Genomic DNA, 18950 nt, shown 5'->3' with positions numbered 1-18950 from the left:
TGTCAAAATTGTTACATATCTCTTAATCAGGCACAATCATTACTGGCTCCCACACTTATAATTTTCATATTAATTAATTAACCAAATAATCTAGTCATCCACTGAGAACAGTGATTTCAACAGCATGTAAGTAAACCTAAAATCCTGGCCACTCCTGTTTTCAAAATTCTTTTTTAATGTTTACTCATTTTTGAGAGACAGAGCTTGAGTGGGGGAGGGGTAGAGAGAGAGGGAGACACAGAATCCAAAGCAGGCTCCAGGCTCTGAGCTGTCAGTGTAGAGTCCTGGCCACTTGTTTTGTGACGTTACAGCCAAGTGGGGCAAGGGATAAGTGTCATGAAGAGAAATACTGCAGGTAATAGAAGGAAATCAATCAATGTCAGCACTGCTCTAATACAATTGCACCTCTATCAACCGAAGTCAAACCGCAGGCCCTGAGGCACTTATATATCAATGAACAATTAGTATTCCAGACCCCTAGCCCTTTAGTCATTCTTAACATCACGTATGGGTACAATTTTGGAAGACTTAGAGATAATTTATAGCCAATCCATTTTTCTCTTATAAATCCATAGACTCCAGATTATAGGAACTATAAACACTACTTAGGAGGTAATTGTATAGTCCACCCTCAAGATGACAAAGTAGTGGTTATGAAGATAAAGATGTTAGATAGAAAGCAGCATTTAGGAACCAGAATTGTTGAGAATGTATACAGGGGATAAAAGAGAAATAAAGAAGGAATTATGGATGAATCTTATATTTGATGACTTCTGGGGATCCTGGGAAATCCAGGGCTAGAGCAGAAAAAAGTGAGAACCCGCATCAATGCAGACCTGAGAGAAGAACAAGGCAGGCAAGCAGCACAGTAATGACCAAGTTGCCATAGTTAATAGTTTAGAAATTGATGTCTATAAGTTGGCCCTGCTGACTTAAATATCATACTCTGGTCTTTGTAAATGCTACATGTTGCTTTTGTAACAGGCATTTTTCAAAGGCCATGATTGTGAACATTTGCATCATTCATCATGATTTCTTAAGCATGGGAAGGAGATACATTTAAGAGACCTGGAACCCTTCTAGTTTCTTTAGGATGAAGTCTCAGAGCTTGTCCAAAGGTGAATGTTCGTGTGTGAAAATGTGGTAGTGCAATCTAGATAGAGTTTCATGAGCATTTTCTAACAGCTGAGTGTGGACTAAAGCTGTAAGCACATGACGAGAACTCAAGGGTACTATAGTCAACCTCACTAATCACCCTAGAAGTTGATTTTAGAGAAGGAGCAACTTCGAGATGGTTTCTGAGGTCAGCCACTGGGAAGGGGAGGGAAGGAATCCAAAACCATAATTATGGGTGGAACATACAGTGTTTCTTTAGGCCATTGGCCTCAGAATGAGGCTTTCCATGTCCCTGAGGTATTCTGAGGGTACTGAGTTTTGGAGTAGGAGACTTTCATTGTCCTTAGACCTTACCCATTCTTCGCTGATACCAAAATGTGATGATTTTCCAGATCCAGTCTCTCTGATGGTAGAAGAAAGTAATAAAGCCTTGTTATTCCATGCAAACTTTATACACCTCATTTTATCATTTATTTATAAATCTATATAGCTGCATTTTCACCTACATCACAGGATAAAATACTGATAGGGTAAGTGAAGGGGTTTCTTAAGCATGGGGTGTCTTAGATTTTTAACACATATTTTACATGGATCATAATTCACAAAAATATACTTTTGTATTCCTCATTAAGTCAGTGAACATAGTTGTTTTTAACCTTTCCCCAGGAGAGGTTTTAATTAACGCACTCTGAGGACAGCCATGGAACAAATCAAAGGCAAGTGTATGCTTTCAGCATAAGGTCAGCAAACTTTTTCTGCAGAGAGCCAGACAGTGAATATGTTAGATATTGTGGTCCAAAGGGTCTCTATCACAAGTACTCAATCCTCTCAATGTAGTCAAAGGAACGATAAGTGATATGTACATGAATCAGCATGGCTGTGTTCTAATAAAACTTTATTTAAAACCACAAAAATTTGAATTTTATGTAATTTTAATATATTACAAAATGTTATTTTCCTTTTCTTTTTAACCATTTAAACATACTGAAAAATCCCTAGCTCACAGATCAAACAAAAACAGGCAGCCGGCTGGATTTGGCCATAGTCTTGCCTATGCATTCCCACTGTGTCATGGGAGACATGATCTGGGGAGTGGCACTCATCATAATGTGGCATGTCACATTAAACTCTGATCTAGTGTATCATATACCAAACAGAAGAGTTGGAAGGTCTTTCACTTCAAAGTCTAGGATTAAATGTCCAAACGTGATTTAAGAAATTTATCTTCAGTAGTGAAGTTACTTTCTGGATGGATTGTAAAAGCTTTGTAATTTGGAGTTTCTTTGTGCAGTATTTTGCCAGAATCTTACCAGAATATGACAGTGACATATTCCAACATTGTCAAGATTTTGACATAGTGCTTAAAATATGCCTAACTAGACAGATCATTTAAAACTGTGTAGTCTACAAGTAAATGCTCTTTTCCCTTCTTGAAATTCTATATTTAGAAAAGAGAATTTACTTCTTAACACCATGAGAAGACTAAATCAAATTCCAGCACTCTAGAAGAATAAATGATTTTGCATTTGAAAAGAATGATAAATTCTAAAAGATAAAAGCAGAGCCAAGATCCATCCTTAGGGACTTAAAAGCACTGTGATATGGGAGAAAGAGTTTAAGCAATAGGATGAAGTCATGAATACAGCTTTGGATGAGGTAAAATAAAGGCCTTTCATATTAAATTAAATTCATGAATTCTCAGGGAACATTAACCAAAAATATCAAGACTAAACCGAATCAAATATTCAAATAGAGATATTTTAATTTGTTATGATTTCCCAACACCTGAGCTTTCAGGTAAATAATCTTTAAAATTTCATGTCTCATTTTTCTGCCAAATTTAAGTTAGGAAAGTCATGTCTGCCAATGTAGAACAGCAAGACTTTTCCACATTAAGTGGTGCAGATCAAAGAAATCCTACTTGCAATGGTTAAAAGAGTTGAAAGAGCTACAGCAGAAAAAGTTCATATAGATAACTATTCTTTCCTGTATAGGAATTAAACACAATACTAGAAGGAAAGTAAAATAGAAATCATTCATAAGCTGGGAGAGATTCATCCTCTTAATGAGAAAAATGGCTGGAAACGGAGTAACTCCTACATATGCATAACACCAGCTATTCTTGGACAAAGGGATCCAAGATGGCAACATAGAAAGACCTGAACTCATGTTATTCTGTGGATACACTGAATCAACACCTACATGTAGAGCAATTCCCCTCAAATAACTGAGGGCTGATTCAACAGCTTCAGCACAGCAAAGTTAGAGGGACCACACTGAGAATGGCAGGAGAGATGGAAACAATGGGAAACCCACGCCTGACGCTGAGAAATGCAGTAGGGAGAAATACTACTGATGGATTCATGCACAGATTTGCCCACCCTGGGTACAGGAAAAAAAAAAAACAACAAATGTTGGGGCGCTTGGGTGGCTCAGTCGGTTAAGCGTCCGACTTCGGCTCAGGTCACGATCTCGAGGTATGTGAGTTCGAGCCCCGCGTCGGGCTCTGTGCTGACTGCTCAGAGCCTGGAGCCTGTTTCAGATTCTGTGTCTCCCTCTCTCTCTGACCCTCCTCCGTTCATGCTCTGTCTCTCTCTGTCTCAAAAATAAATAAATGTTTAAAAAAAAATTAAAAAAAAAAACAACAAATGCAGTTAAAGGATAACTAGACTATATGAAAGGAAACCCATTTACTAAACCTAGAGCATCATTCTAAACGGTGAAGGAACTACTGGAATTTTTGCCCAGATAGGCGGTGCTAATGAGCATCATTGTTTACATTTCCTCTTCATCTTGATAGTGCAATAGGAGCAGGGTTTGCGTGCTCTAGCCAGTCTGCTGCCTCCATGAGTCCTGGGAGTCCTAGCCCACACCAGCCCTAGCATCCTCCCAAGGTGACCACCCAACCTGCACCTGCCTGAGGTTTAGCCATCCCACCAAGGCGGTCCCAAGCATGATAAACAACAGGACACCTATTCCATGCCCACTAAAGCACCAGGCATCTCACCAAGGAATCCTGGGAGCAAAGCACCCCAGGACATACCCAACCCACATAGGCTTCAGTTCCAGCTATCCCATGATCCCATAGCCTGCTCCAACTTTAGATCCAGTGATCCTGCTAGGGTGGCCCCAGTGCAGAGGGATGCAGGGCCCCCTAACATACACATGCTTTGGCTCCAATTATCCTATCAGAGCACCTCCTGTGCAGAGCACTGTGTGAAGCCCTGGCCTGTGCCTGCTTCAGCTCCAGCCAGACAAGCCTCCAGCAACATGCAGTCCACACAGAAGATGCTCCTAGACAAGGTCACTCCTTCAATACTGGGAGGGTAGCTGTGTTTCCTAGTTCATAGAAACCATTACAGAAAAATGATACAAATGAGGAGACAGGGGAATACGTTACAAATGGAAGAAAAAGATAAAACTTCAGGAAAAAAATTAAATGGAGATAAACTACCTACATGATAAAGAGTTCAAAATAATAGTTATAAAAACTATTGAAAGACTTGAAAGAGTCAATGAACCCAGGGAGAACTTCATAAAAGTGATAGAAAATATAAAAAGGAACCAAGAGTTGAAGAATACAATAACTGAAATAAAAAATACACTAGAGTGAATCAACAGCAAATTAGAAGATGCAGAAGAACATATCAGCGATCTGGAAGATGAGATGATGGAAAGAACCCAAACTGAACAGAAAAAAAGAAAAAAAGCATTTAAAAATAAGGATAAATTAAGGGATTTCTGGGACAACATCAATAATACAAGCATTAACATCATAGGGGGCCCAGAAGGATAAGAGAGAAAGGAGCAGAAAACATATGTGAAGAAATAATAGCTGAAAACTTTTCCAACCTGGGAAAGGAAACAGACATCCAGATCCAGGAAGCCCAAATAAGACCAAACAAGATACATCCAAGGAGGCTCATATAAAGACCTATAATAATTAAAATGTCAAAGTTTAAATATAAATAGTAAATCTTAAAATTAGCAAGAGAAAAGCAACTAGTTACATACCAGGGAAGCCTGATAAGGCTATCAGCTGATTTTTCAGCAGAAATGTTGCAAGCCAGAGGGTAGTGGCATGATCTATTCAGAGCTCTGAAATAAAAAAACTTACAACCAAGAATATTCTTCCCAGCAAGGTTATCATTCAGAATTGAAGGAAATATAAAGAGTTTCTTAAATAAACATTAAATGCCACTAAACTGGCATTATAAGAAATGTTAAAAGCAGTTCCTTAAGCAGAAAAGACCATAAAACAGAAGAAAATTATGAAAGGGAAAAAATTTCACTGGTAAAAGCAAAAATAAAGTATAGGTAGTAGATCAATTACTTAGAAAGCTGGCATGAGGATGATACCAAAAAATTAAAATCAATTTTATCTAAACAATTAGGTATGGGATTAACAAAATAAAAAAAAAAGTAAGATACAGTATCAAAAAGAGAAAATGTAGAAGGGGGGAGTAAAAATTTCATGCTTTTAGAATGTGTTTGTATTTAAATGACCATCAATTTGACACAGAATACTCTATAGTTAGGATGTTATATATGAACCCCATGGTAACCACAAATCAAAAACTTATAATAGATACACACAAAAATAAAAATATCCAAACATAGAACTAAAGAAAGTAAACAATCAGAAGGGAAGAGGACAAGAGAAGAAGAAAGGAACACAGAAGATCTACAAAAACAATCAGAAAACAACAAAATGGCAATAAGTACATACTTATTAATAATTATTTTAAATGTAAATGTTCTAAACTCTCCAATCAAAAAAACATACAGTGACATAAAAAATAAAAAAAAAAGGATCCATAAACAAGCTACTTGCCAGGAACTCACTTCAGACGTAATGACACATACAGACTGAAAGTAAAGGTATGGAAAGCATAGTCAGTGCTAAAGAGAGTGAAAAAGAAAAAAAAGAATACTAGGGTAAGAATACTTATATAATGCAAAATAGGCTTTAAAACAAACACTGTAATAAGAGAAAAAAACATTAAATAATAATAAAAGGATCAATCCAACAAGAGATTATAACAATTGGAAACATCTATGCATGCAACATAGGAGCACTTAATAGATAAAGCAAATATTAAGAGATGTAAAAAGGGAAACTGACAGTAATACAATCATGTAGGGAAACTTAACACCCCATTTACATCAATGGAAAGATTGTCCAGAGAGTAAATCAATAAGGAAATAGGGACCTTGAAGAAAACATTACACCAGATAAACATAACAGATGTACATAAACATTTCATTCAAAAACAGAATACACGTGCTTTTCAAGCTCACATATAACATTCTCCAGCATATAACACAATGTATAACACAATGAAAGTCTCAATTATTTAAGAATATATATCAAGCATCTCCTCTGACCACAATGGTATGGAATTAGAAATGAATCACAAGGAAACAATGGGAAGAACTACAAAAGCATGAGAATAAATAACATACTATTGAGCAACCAGTTGGCCAATGAAGAAATCAAATAGGAAATAAAAAAAATACTATGAGGGTACCTGGGTAGCTCAGTCAGTTGAATGTCTGATCTTGATTTTGGCTCAGATCATGATCCCAGGGTTGTGGGATCAAACCTTGTCATGCTGAGCATGCAGCCTGCTTAAGATTTTCTCTCTCTCTCTCTCTCTCTCTCTCTCTCTTGCCCACTGCCTCTCTTCTCCTGCTTGCACTCTCTCTCTAAAAAGAAAAAAAGAAAAACAATGAAAATCTTAAAAAGTTACCATGAGACTAATGAAAGTGAAAACACAATGTTTGAAAATGTATACTATGCAGCAAAAGACAGGTCTAAGCAGGTCTAAGACATAAGTTTACACTGATACAGGCCTAATTCTAGAAACCAAAAAAATGACAGATGAAGAAACTAACCCTGCACACAGAGAAAACTTCTAAATAATAAAAAAATGAAGGCCACAGTTAAAAGAAAGAAACTATAAAAATGAGAATGGAAAGGAATGAAATAAACATAAAAAATAGACCAGACAAATATAATTAAAAGCTTATTCTTTGAAATGATAAACAAAGTTCATAAAATTTTAGTTAGGCTCATCAAGATAGAAAATAGAAAACTAAAAACATAAAACAAAAATAAAAAGGAGTTACACATAACATCAGAGAAATATAGAGGATTGCAAGACAGCACTATGAAAAATAATAAGACAAAAAATTGACAACATAGAAGAAATGGATACTTACTTCCTAAACCCGCAACATTGAAAGATTGAAGAAAGAAAAATATATAAAATAAACAAACTGAATTCTGGTAACAAAATTACCAAACTCACAATAAAAAATAAACTCACAATAAAAAAGTTCTATGGATTCCAATGGATTCACAAGTGAATTCCAGGGAAGTTTAAGGAAGATTTAAAGCAATTATCCTTGGGGCACCTGGGTGGCTCAGTCGGCTAAGCATCCGACTTTGGCTCAGGTCATGGTCTCACAGTTCATGAGCCCAAGCCCCTCATCTGGCTCTGTGCTGACAACTCAGAGCCTGGAGCCTGCTTCGGATTCTCTGCCCCACCCTTGCTTGCACTCTGTCTCTCTGTCTTTCAAAAATGAACAAACATTAAAAAAAAATTAAAGCAATTATCCTTAAACTATCATAAAAAATAGAAGAGGAAGAGTTTCCAATTCATTCTATGAGATCAGGATAACTAAGATATAAAATTAGATAAATATAATAAGAAAGAAAAGAAAAAGTTTTTTAAAAAGGCAAATAAAGAGGCAATATCTCCACTGAATATAGATACAAAGGCCCAGAATAAATTATTAGCAGACCAAACTCCACAATATATTAAAAAAAAGCAGGGGGAGGGGCAAGCACCTGGGTGACTCAGTCGGTTAAACGTCTGACTTTGGCTCAGGTCATAATCTCATGGTTCATGGGTTTGAGCCCCGCGTCAGGCTCTGTGCTGATAGCTCAGAGCCTGGAGCCTGCTTTGAATTCTGTGTGTGTGTCTCTCTCTCTGCCCCTCCCTTGCTCATGCTCTGTGTCTGTCTCTGTCTCTCTCTCTCTCCAAAATAAATAAACATTAAACAAAATTTTACTACAATCAATTTGGATTTATCCCAGGGATGCAAGGATGGTTTCAAGATTATGCATCAATCAATATCATGCATCATCTTGACGAAGGAAAGATAAAAACTGTATGATTGTCTCAAAATATGAGGGGTTGAGAGAAAGCGCTTGAGAGACTACAAGATCCACTCCTGAAAACAACTCTCAACAAAGTGAGTTGAGAGGGCACATTCATCAAGAGTAAAGCCCACATATGAAAAACCCACAGCTAGCATTATACTCAATAGCAGAGAGCTGAAAGCTTTTCCTTTAAGACAAGAAACAAGACAAAGATGTCCACTCTCACCACTTTTATCCCACACAGTATTCTTCAGAGGTCCTAGCTGTAGCAGTCAGACAGAAAAAAGAAATAAAAGGCATCCAAACTGGTGTGCAGATGGCATGATACTACATATAGGAAATCCCATAGACTCCACCAAAGTCATTGGAACAGATAAATACATTCAATAAAGTTGCAGGATACAAAGATACAGAAATTGGTTGCATTTGTATACGTTAAGAATAAAGCAGTAGACAGAGAAATCAAGAAAAGAATCCCAGTTACAATTTTACCATAAAGAAAACAATACCTAGAAATAAACTTAATGAAAGAAGTAAAGGAGCAATACTCTGAAAACTATACACTGGTGAAGGAAGTTGAAGGCGACACTAACCAATAGAAAGGTAGTCCATGCAGATGGATTGTGAGAATTCATATTTTTACCAGGTTCATAGAGCCCAAAGCAATCTTCAGATTCCATGCAATCCCTTTCAAAATTCCAACAGCATTTTTCACAGAACTAAAACAAATCGTACTACAATTTGCATGGGATGGCAAATGATCCTGAAGAACCAAAGCAATCGGAAAAAAAAAGAACAAACCCAGAGGCAATGCAATCCTGGATTTTGAGGCATATGACAAAGCTGTCATAATGGTCCTGGAACAAAAATAAACTCACAGATCAAGAGAACACAATAGACACTCCAGAAATAAACCCACACTACTATGGTCAATTGATTCATTAATTCAAATCAGGCAAAGACATACAACAGGAGAAAGACTGTCACTTCAATAAAGGATGCTGGGCAACATGGACAGCTACATGTAAAGGAAAGAAACCAGACCACTTTCTCACTCCAAACATAAAAACAAGCTCAAAATACACAAAAGACCTAAATGTGAGACCTGAAGCCATAAAATTCCTGGAAGGAAACACAGGCAGTATGCCCTTTGACATCCACCTTAAAAACATTTTCTTAGATTAGTCTCCTCAGCCAAGGGAAACAAAAGAAACAACCAACTATTGGGGTTCCACAAAATTAAAGAGCTGTGGCACGGTACGGGAAACTATCAACAGAATGAAAAGACAACCTACGAAAGGGGAGGAGGTATTGCAAATGGCATATCTCATAAGGCGTTCCAGCCCAGCATATATAAAGAACTTCTATGACTCAACACCAACACACAAACGAAAAACATATAACAGATAACTTGATTACAAAATGGGCAGAGGACCTAAATAGACATTTTCCAAAGAAGTGCTGATGGCCAGAGGACATATACAACATGCTCAACATCACTAATCATCAAGGAATTGCAAATCAAAATGACAATGTGATTTTACCTTAGAGGTGTCACGATGGGAGACTAGCAGCAAAAAGATGAGAAACAAGTGTTTGCAAGGATGTGGACAAAAAGGAACACTGGTGCACTGTTGGTGTCAATGTGAATTGGTACAGCTACACTACAGAAAACTGAATGGAGGTTCCTCAGAAAAGTGAACTGAAATAAAAATATCAAATGACCCAGTAATTCCACTATGTGGTATTTACCCAAAGACAATGAAAACAGTCATGAGAAGGATTTATGCACTCCTATATTCATTTCAGGATAATTAAAATAGCCAAGGTATTGAGGCAACCCAATTGTCCATTGAGAATTTAAGGGATTAAGAAGATGTGTTTTATACACACACACACACACACACACATTCATATTGGTCTGTTTATGTTTATATGGAAATTCACACTGGAATATTTTTCAGTCATGAAAAGTAATGAGATCTTGCCTCTAGAAACAACATGGATGATGTAATGCTGGTAAGCTAAGCGAAATAGGTCAGACAGAAAGATAAATACCACATGATTTCATTTTTATGTGGAATATAAAGAACAAAACAAATAAACAAAGTGACAACCAAGTTCTAATTCAGAGACAAAATGGCAGTTGCTATAGGAATGTTGGTGGGGCGATGGACACATAAGTGATGGTGAGTGGGAGATCGAGACTTCTAATTATGTAATAAGTAATCCAGGGGGATCAAATATACAGTATAGGAAATATAGTCAATCATAATTTAAATGTATGGTGACAGATGGTAGCTATACTTATTAGCACACCAAAACATACAGACTTTGAATCACTATGCTCTACACAGGAAGCTAATGTAATATTGTTTGTCAACTAAACAAAAAAATTGACAAACAAAATATTGTTTGTCAAACAAAAAAAGCACAATCTAGTAACGAATATCTGTAAATTATCATCATCAGCCCCAGAACAACACAGTTCATATCTGAAGGTCAGAGTGGAATTTCATCTGGCAAAGTTTCACAAATTTTGGCTTAATTCAGATCTTCCCTATATACCTTACAGATGACTATAGAACTTCTACTGCCAATCTTTCTAACTTGTACAATATCACTATTCAGAACACTTACCTGTTGCAGCAAAATTTGTGTGAAAAATCAAACAATAAAACATAAGTGACCAAAAGTTCCCTTCTATTGCCAGTTTAAATGTTTTTTTAATTATCTTATCTTTAAAGATTTTAAAATTAATATAGAGTATACAGACTGAAAAGTGCACTCTGGTGACCTGCTAATATTTCCTAAAGATAAGTCTATATTCAAATACCCAGAATCTGTGAATGCTGTCAACTTTGGAAAAATGCACCTTTGCATACATGATTAAGAATTTTGAGAGATTATCCTGAATTACCCAGGTGGGACCTAAATGTCATTATGTGTCTTTGTAAAAGAGGCAGGAGGAGATTAGACACAGAGAGAAAGGCTGATGTGAATATGGAGGCAGAGACTGAAGTGATAATGGTCCCAAGACAAGAAATGCTGTCAGCCACCAGAAGTTGGAAGACAGAGGGAATGCATTTTGTCTTAGAGCCTCTGGAGGAAACGTAAGCCTGCTAACACCTTGATTTCAGGTATCTAACATCTAGAAATGTGGGACAATGAATTTCTTTAATCTCCCTAGGCAACTATTACATGCATAAACCAATGTATACAGCTCAATGGGTTATTTGAAAAGCTAGTATTTATAACCGCCATCTAAAATCAATAAGATTTCCAACACCCTTATAATCCTCCTCTCGTTCTTGTTAAGACAACCTTCTCTACTGTACTAGCTTGATTTCTATAACCGTAGTTTGTTTAGGCCTGTATTGAACTTTATTAATTGACACTGATCTTTTGTAAGGCTTTTCTCCCTCTGTGTTATAATGTAAATTCTTTCATTGTTGCTGTGATTAGCTACAGTTTGTTTTCATTAGAGAATATTATTCTATTGTGTGGCTAATCCTTTATGTATCCATAATTCTATCGAGGAGGCATTTGGGTTGTTTCTAAGTTTAGGTCTTTATAAACAATGAATATTCTTATACCTTGTTCACATACATGCATCCTCCTTGCTTCTTTCCTATTTTTCCCCTATATATTCTGAGATATAATTGCTGGGTTATAGGGTTTGCATATATTCGACTTTAGTAGATAATGCCAAACAATGCTGTGATACTTATTTACACTCAGGACCAACAGTGTCTGAGGATTCCTAATGCTTCATATCCTCTCCAGGATTTGATATTATTAGTCATTTACCTCTCAGTGTTTTTGTTGTTTTTGTTTTAGTTGTTCTATTGGGGGTGTGAATACATTTTATAAGTCTTTAAAATTATATATATATATGTACATACAGATATATAAACATTTATATTGAATAAATACATACAAAAACGTATAAAAATCATAAGTGTACCACCCAATGAAGTGAAAGCATCCATGATACCAATGCCATCCAAATCAAGAATATTGCTAGCATTCCATAAGTTTTTCTTGTACTTGCTGTGGTTATACTCTTGCCATTCCTCAAAGATAACCAATAACAATTCTACTCTATGAAAAGTTTTGCTTGTTTTTGAACTTTATATTAACAAGATCACATAAAATGTGCCTTTTTATGCATGTTGCCAGGGCCTGGAAGAAGTGACAGCCCAGTAGCACAAAGCACACCTAGTGCCCAGAACTTAGGTTTTAAACATAATTCTCCAATAAAAGAAACCAAGGCTCTTTAGAGAAATGACTGATTTCAAAAGGACTTAGGTGCCAGTCCCACATAATGCTTAATGGCCAAAGCTAGAACGTGAGCAACAAAATAAATAATTATGGTGTTACATTATACCCCAAAGAATAAAATGAATGTCCATGAGTTCATGCTAATATAAATAAATGATTGCATAATTACACACCTGTTGGAGAAGGGCTAAATCTTCCTTACAGAAGAATTCCAGTTAAATGTAGAAGGAATGAGGGAAATAGAAAATCCCCATTGCAACATCACAGTAATAATTTCTGCAGACACATTTCACTGATGTATGCTAAAATTACTGGATGAAAATTTAAAGACAAACACAATATTTGCATAACTTCTAGTAACCTTCTGAAAGTATTTATTAATTACTCTGGTGGTTTTACCATATGTCCACAAAGCCTTTGATTTTAAGGTGAAACTTAATTCCCCTTCCCTTGAGTGTGGGCTGGACTTAAGGACTTTCTAATGAGTGGAGAACGGAAGGAAACAAATAACTTTACAGGGGAGAAACCTGAAAGACACCACCGTAATCAAATGATAGAGGTTAACAACACCAGTGATAAGTCATGCAGACAGCACGTACTCCCTTATGCTGCAATGAGTTACAATGATAAACTGAGAAAGGTGTTTCCATCTGTGATGCTCTTCTCAAAGACCTGTAGTTTCAGTGGAATAATGAGAAAACGTTGGACAAATACAGAGGGACATTGCACAAAATACCTGATGAGTACTCCTCAAAAGTGTTAAAGTCGTAAGTAATATGGAAAGACCAAGAAAATATCACAGGTTAAAGGAGACTAAGGAGACATGCTGGTTAAATGCAACCTAGTATCCTGGATAAGAACTTGGGACAGAAAAAATGACATTAATGAAAATCTAGTAAAATCTGAATAATGTCTGTAGTTAAATTTATAGTACTGTATAACCATTCTTAGTGTTGATAAGTATATCATGGTTTTGCAGGGGAAGACGGATAAAGGATATATGTGACTTCTTTGTAGTAAGTTTGCAGCTCTTCTGTAAATCTGTTTTAAAAACAAACAAACAAAAAGAATCTGAATTGTGGAAAAAAAAGCTGGAAACAATCCAAAAGTCCTTCAACAGGTAAATGGATAAACAATCTGTGGAATTTCCACACAGTGGATACTCCTCAGTAATATTCAATAACACGAAAAGATGAGCAGAAGAGAAATGAAATATATGATTTAATTTTTATAACACTCTGGAAAATGCAAAAATGTAAAGATGAACAGGTCAGTGGCTGACTGTGGTAAAGGCTGATGGGGAGAAGTGGACTACAGTAGGGCAACATAAAGGATCTTTTCAGGTGGTGGGATTGTTCTATATCCTGATTGTGGTAGTAGTTACACAATTCTATTCATTTGTCAAAACTTATACAGCTATATAACAGTGACTCAATTTTACTTGATGTAAATTTTCAAATAGAATATAAAAACAAAAATATTAATAGTGTTTGCTGCATAGCTTGACAATAATTTTATATATTTCTATACATATACAATCTATACATATAAAACTATATATATGAGTGCCTGGGTGGCTCAGTTGGTTGAACGTCATTCTCTTGATTTTGGCTCATGTCATGATTCCAGGGTCATGGGATCGAGCTCCACGTGGGGCTCTGCACTGAGTGTAGAGCCTGTTTGGGATTCTCTCTCTCTCCCTCCCTCTCCCCCTCTCCTCCTCTCCTTTGCTTACACTCTAAAGTAAAATAAAAAACAAACAAACAAAATAAAACAAAACTATATATAGAAAATACATACTTTACCAAAATAGAGCCAAAGAGAAAGCATAAATAATCAAGTGAAAAAAATATGATTATGTCTCTTACAAAGACAACATCAGACCATGATTGTTTTATTGGGAAAAGATATTCTAATCACAAATGCACTATTACAAAATGTAGAAAGAGGATACCCTATTTTATAAATTTTATAAATTTATAAATTTTATATATTATAAAATTTATAATATAATAATAATATAATAGTATAATATAATAATATAATATATATAATAAAATAATATAATAAAATAATATAATAAAATATATATTATAAATATATTATATTATTTATGTATTTTATAAATTTGATACATAACTTTGACACTAAACTCAATAAAGACAGTATGAGGAAGAAAATTATAGTTCATTATCTCTCATGAATTATGATGTAAAATTAAAAACCTGAATTAAGTAGTGTATAAAAGTAAACAGATGCTTCATCATGATTGAGTTAGATTTGTTCTACAAATTCAGTTTGGAGTTAACATTAGAAAATTAACTCAATAATCACCGTAAAATACTAATGTATTTAAAGGAGAAAAAGCAATCCAAACATCTTAATACAGGAACAAAATACTTCTGATAATATTCAACAGTTAGTCATGAAGTTTTTAAAAAGTTACCCAACTAGTAATAAAGAGAAACTTCTTTGCCTTGATAAAGAATCCCACATGGGGCGCCTGGGTGGCTCAGTAGGTTAAGCATCCAACTTTGGCTCAGGCCATGATTTCACTGTTCCTGAGATCTGGCTCTGTGCTGACAGCTCAGAGCCTAGAGCCTGCTTCAGATTCTGTGTCTCCCTCTCTCTCTGTCCCTCTCTTGATCACACTCTGTGTCTCTCTCAAAAATATATAAACATTAAAAAAAAAAAAGAATCCCACAGAAACTTATGGCAAACATCTTACTTGATGGTGTGGTGTTAAAACTGTCCGTTTAAAATCAAGAACACAACAATCGCATTCATTGTCCTCACTTGTATTCAATCTCTAGCTAGTAAAAGAGCAAATTATAAACTTTTTTTGTGTGTAAAACATATGTATTTGCATAAATGTGTGTGTGTGGGGGGGTGTTGAAAAGGAAAAAAAAAACTTCATTAATCTTAAGTAATAAAATTGTCTACCTCAAAAATCCAAAGGGAATCCAAACAAATTAGAATAAATTGTTTAGTAAGTTTGCTAGACACAAAGTATATGTAAATAAATGGTTTTGCTGTACACAGTTTAGAAATGTAATTTTAAAAAATTAATGCAATTACATAAGTATGTAAGAACAATTTTAACAAAGGTGTATAAAACTTTAGAGAGAAGTATGAAGCTTGGTTAAAATTTTAAAAAGTATAATAGAAAGATATAAAGCAAAATGAACTATAACAGTGCATTATTGGTTTAGGGAGAAAAAAAATCAATCCATGGAAATTAAGAGTCCCATAACAGACTCAAGCAATATGGAAATTTCATGTATGACATGTGACCTTGAAAGACTTTTCAATTAATTGACTGGGACAATTGCTTAGCTGTATAGAAGGAAAGGAAAGGAAAGGAAAGGAAAGGAAAGGAAACAAAGGAAGAAAGGAAGGAAGAAAGAAACAGAAAGAAAGAAAGAAAGGAAGAAAGAAAGAAAGAAAAAGAAAGAAAGAAAGGAAGAAAGAAAAAAAAATTAACTTCTATCTAACACTGTGCAAAAAAGTCAATGCAAAGTAAATTATAGTGTTCTGAGTCTGGTTTGTTTCACTTCGCATAATTAATTCAAGATTTATCTGTGTTGTTGACAACACAACTACATCAATAGTTTGTTGCTTTCATTGTTGAACAATAACCCATTGTATGATGTACCACAATTAGTTTATTACTCACCATTTGAAAAATATTTTTGTTGTTTCCAATTGCTGGCAATTATAAGTAAATCTGCTCTAACCACTTATGAACAAGTTTTTGTGAAAAAGTTTTTAATTTTCTTGGATAAATAGAAGTTCCATAGTTGGATCATATGATGTCTCTATGGGTTTTTTTTTTTTTTTACGCTAAAATCAACTTCTAACATATGTTCCAAGGTGACTGCACCCCTTTGCACTCTAACAAGAAATATTTAAGAGTTCTAGTTGCTCTGTATCTTCATTAGCACTTGTAGTGTTAGTTTTCTTGAATTTAGCCATTCTGTTAAAAGTGAAATCTCATCTTGGTATTATTTTGCATTTCCCTAATGACTAATGATGTTGAGCATCTTTAATGTGTTTATTTGCAAACCATATCTTTTTTGATGATGCATCTGTTTGTCCTTTTGCCCATTTAAAAAATTGGGTTAGGGGCGCCTGGGTGGCGCAGTCGGTTAAGCGTCCGACTTCAGCCAGGTTACGATCTCGCGGTCCGTGAGTTCGAGCCCCGCGTCAGGCTCTGGGCTGATGGCTCAGAGCCTGGAGCCTGTTTCCGATTCTGTGTCTCCCTCTCTCTCTGCCCCTCCCCCGTTCATGCTCTGTCTCTCTCTGTCCCAAAAATAAATTAAAAACGTTGAAAAAAAAAATTGGGTTGTTTTCTTATCTTTGAGCCTTGAAATATACTTTATACATTCTGATATAGGTCCTTTGTAAAATATGTTTTACAAATAAGAAGCTTACCTTTTCATTTTCTTAATAGTACTTTTTGAAAAACAGAATTTCTTTTAAAATTTTTTAATGTTTATTTATTTTTGAGACACACCACACACACACACACACACACACACACACACACACACACACACACACAGCACGAGTGGGGTAAGGGCAGAGAGAGGGAGACACAGAATCCACAGCAGGCTCCAGGCTCTGAGCTGTCAGCACAGAGCCCACCACGGGGCTTGAATCCACGAACTGCAAAATTATGACCCAGGCGCTCCAGAAGTTGTTTTTGTTTTTGTTTTTTTAAAGTGTCCTTATCTTTCAGAGATATTATGAAATATGAATGGATGACTTGATACCTGGGATTTTGGTAGATTCTTTGGAGTTTTCTACAGACACTCATGTCAATTGCAAATAAAGACAGCTTTTTTCCCCTCTTTTCCTATGTGTAGTAACTTTATTTATTCCCTTCATAAATCCCAATTGGTTGTAAAGTTTTATCTTTTTTATAATTATTGGATTGACTAATATGATTTCAGGATTTGTGTCCACATTCATGAAGTACACTGATTCAGAACATTCTTTCCTTTGATTTTGGTATCAGGTTTATGCTGGTCTCTTAAAATAAGTTGGGGAGTTTTCATAGTTAAAGTTGCATAGAATTGATAATATTTCCACCTTAAGGAATTGATCCATTTCATCTACATTTTAAAATTTATGGTCAGAGTTGTTTATAGTATTTAGTAATTGCTTCTTTAAATGTCTATAGATCTGCACTGATGTCTCTTACATTTTAGACTTTTGTAATTTGTGTCTTTTTTTCTTGGTTGGCTCAGGTAAAAATTTATCAATTTTATTTATCTTTTCAAAGAACTAGCTTTGGTTTCACAAATTTTCTGTATTGTCTTCCTGTATTCAATTTCACTGATTTCTTCTCTTTGTGTCTTTCTCTCTACTTACTTTGGATTTAATTTGCTTTTTGACTTCTAGTTTCCTAAGATAAAGTTTAGGTTATCAATTTGAGAGGTTTGTCCCTTGTCTAATATAAGACTTCACTGCTACTTATTTCCCTATAAACACTGCTTTAGCTACAATCCCAGAAATTTTACTGTTGTTGGGAAGGGCTTCTATACATGTAAGTTACTTTGAATTGGGTGAATGTGATCAGGGTTCTGATATCCTCACTGATTCTGTTTATTGAGATAGGAGTGTTAAAATCTTCAACTATCATTATGGATTTGCTATTTCTTCTTTCAGTTTCATTAGTTTTTTTTCCTTTGTGTATTTTGAAGCTCTTGTATTAGTTTTCTATTGTTGTATAATGTATCACTACAAATTTAGTAGCTTAAAGTAACACTCATTTATTATTTCCCAGTTTCTGTGGGTCAAGAGTTCAGCTCAGTGTCTCACAAGGATAAAATGAAGCTGTTAACCACATCAGTAATGGCATTTGAGACTTGAGGTCCTCTTCCAAGATCACTTAGTTTCTTGATGTTGTATATCTGAGGTCCCAGTTTTCTTGCTGACTACTGACTGGGGCTTATTCTTAACTCCTAGAAGCTCCCACAATTCCTTCCATGTAGCACTTTCATAGGCCCTCTCAATAACATGGTGGCAAACTTCTTTCAAAGCTGATAAGACACTTTTTCTGTTTAGGAAAAGACCAGGTGCTCCTTTAAGAGACAGGTTTTGCTTTTCTTGATTAATTCAGAACCCACAAAGGAAAATCTTCCTTTGATCAACAAAGTCAAAAACTGACTTGGAAACTTGAATTCCATGTGCAAAATCTCTTCATCTTTGCCAGATAATATAGCCTACTTCCAAAAGTGATATTCCAACATAGTTGCAGTATTTCCCACCCTTAGATGAAATTGTACAGGGAATGTACACCAGCTGAGGAGGGAAGGCAGTCATCCTGGAATTCTGACTACCACAACTTTGTTGTTAGATACATGTATATTTA

At 35.4% G+C, this 18950-nt stretch overlaps 1 protein-coding gene across 2 annotated transcripts in view; it reads right to left on the bottom strand.

Moving 5' to 3' along the window:
* Positions 1 to 1516, bottom strand: part of IGSF10 (immunoglobulin superfamily member 10) — a 78429-nt gene extending 76913 nt beyond the window's left edge. Inside the window, exon 1 of one of the 2 annotated variants that reach the window (XM_042956812.1) lies at positions 1471 to 1516. The gene's annotated coding sequence lies outside the window, so the exon portion shown is untranslated. The remainder of the gene's footprint in view (positions 1 to 1470) is intronic. The other variant, XM_015539327.2, reaches the window with a different exon arrangement.
* Between the last annotated feature and the right edge of the window lie 17434 nt (positions 1517 to 18950).

The sequence above is a fragment of the Panthera tigris genome, chromosome C2, assembly GCF_018350195.1.
Source record: "Panthera tigris isolate Pti1 chromosome C2, P.tigris_Pti1_mat1.1, whole genome shotgun sequence".
Classification (NCBI taxonomy): Eukaryota; Metazoa; Chordata; class Mammalia; order Carnivora; family Felidae; genus Panthera; species Panthera tigris.
The sequence above is the reverse complement of the archived record's forward strand: the minus strand, read 5'-3'. Positions and strand labels throughout refer to the sequence as shown.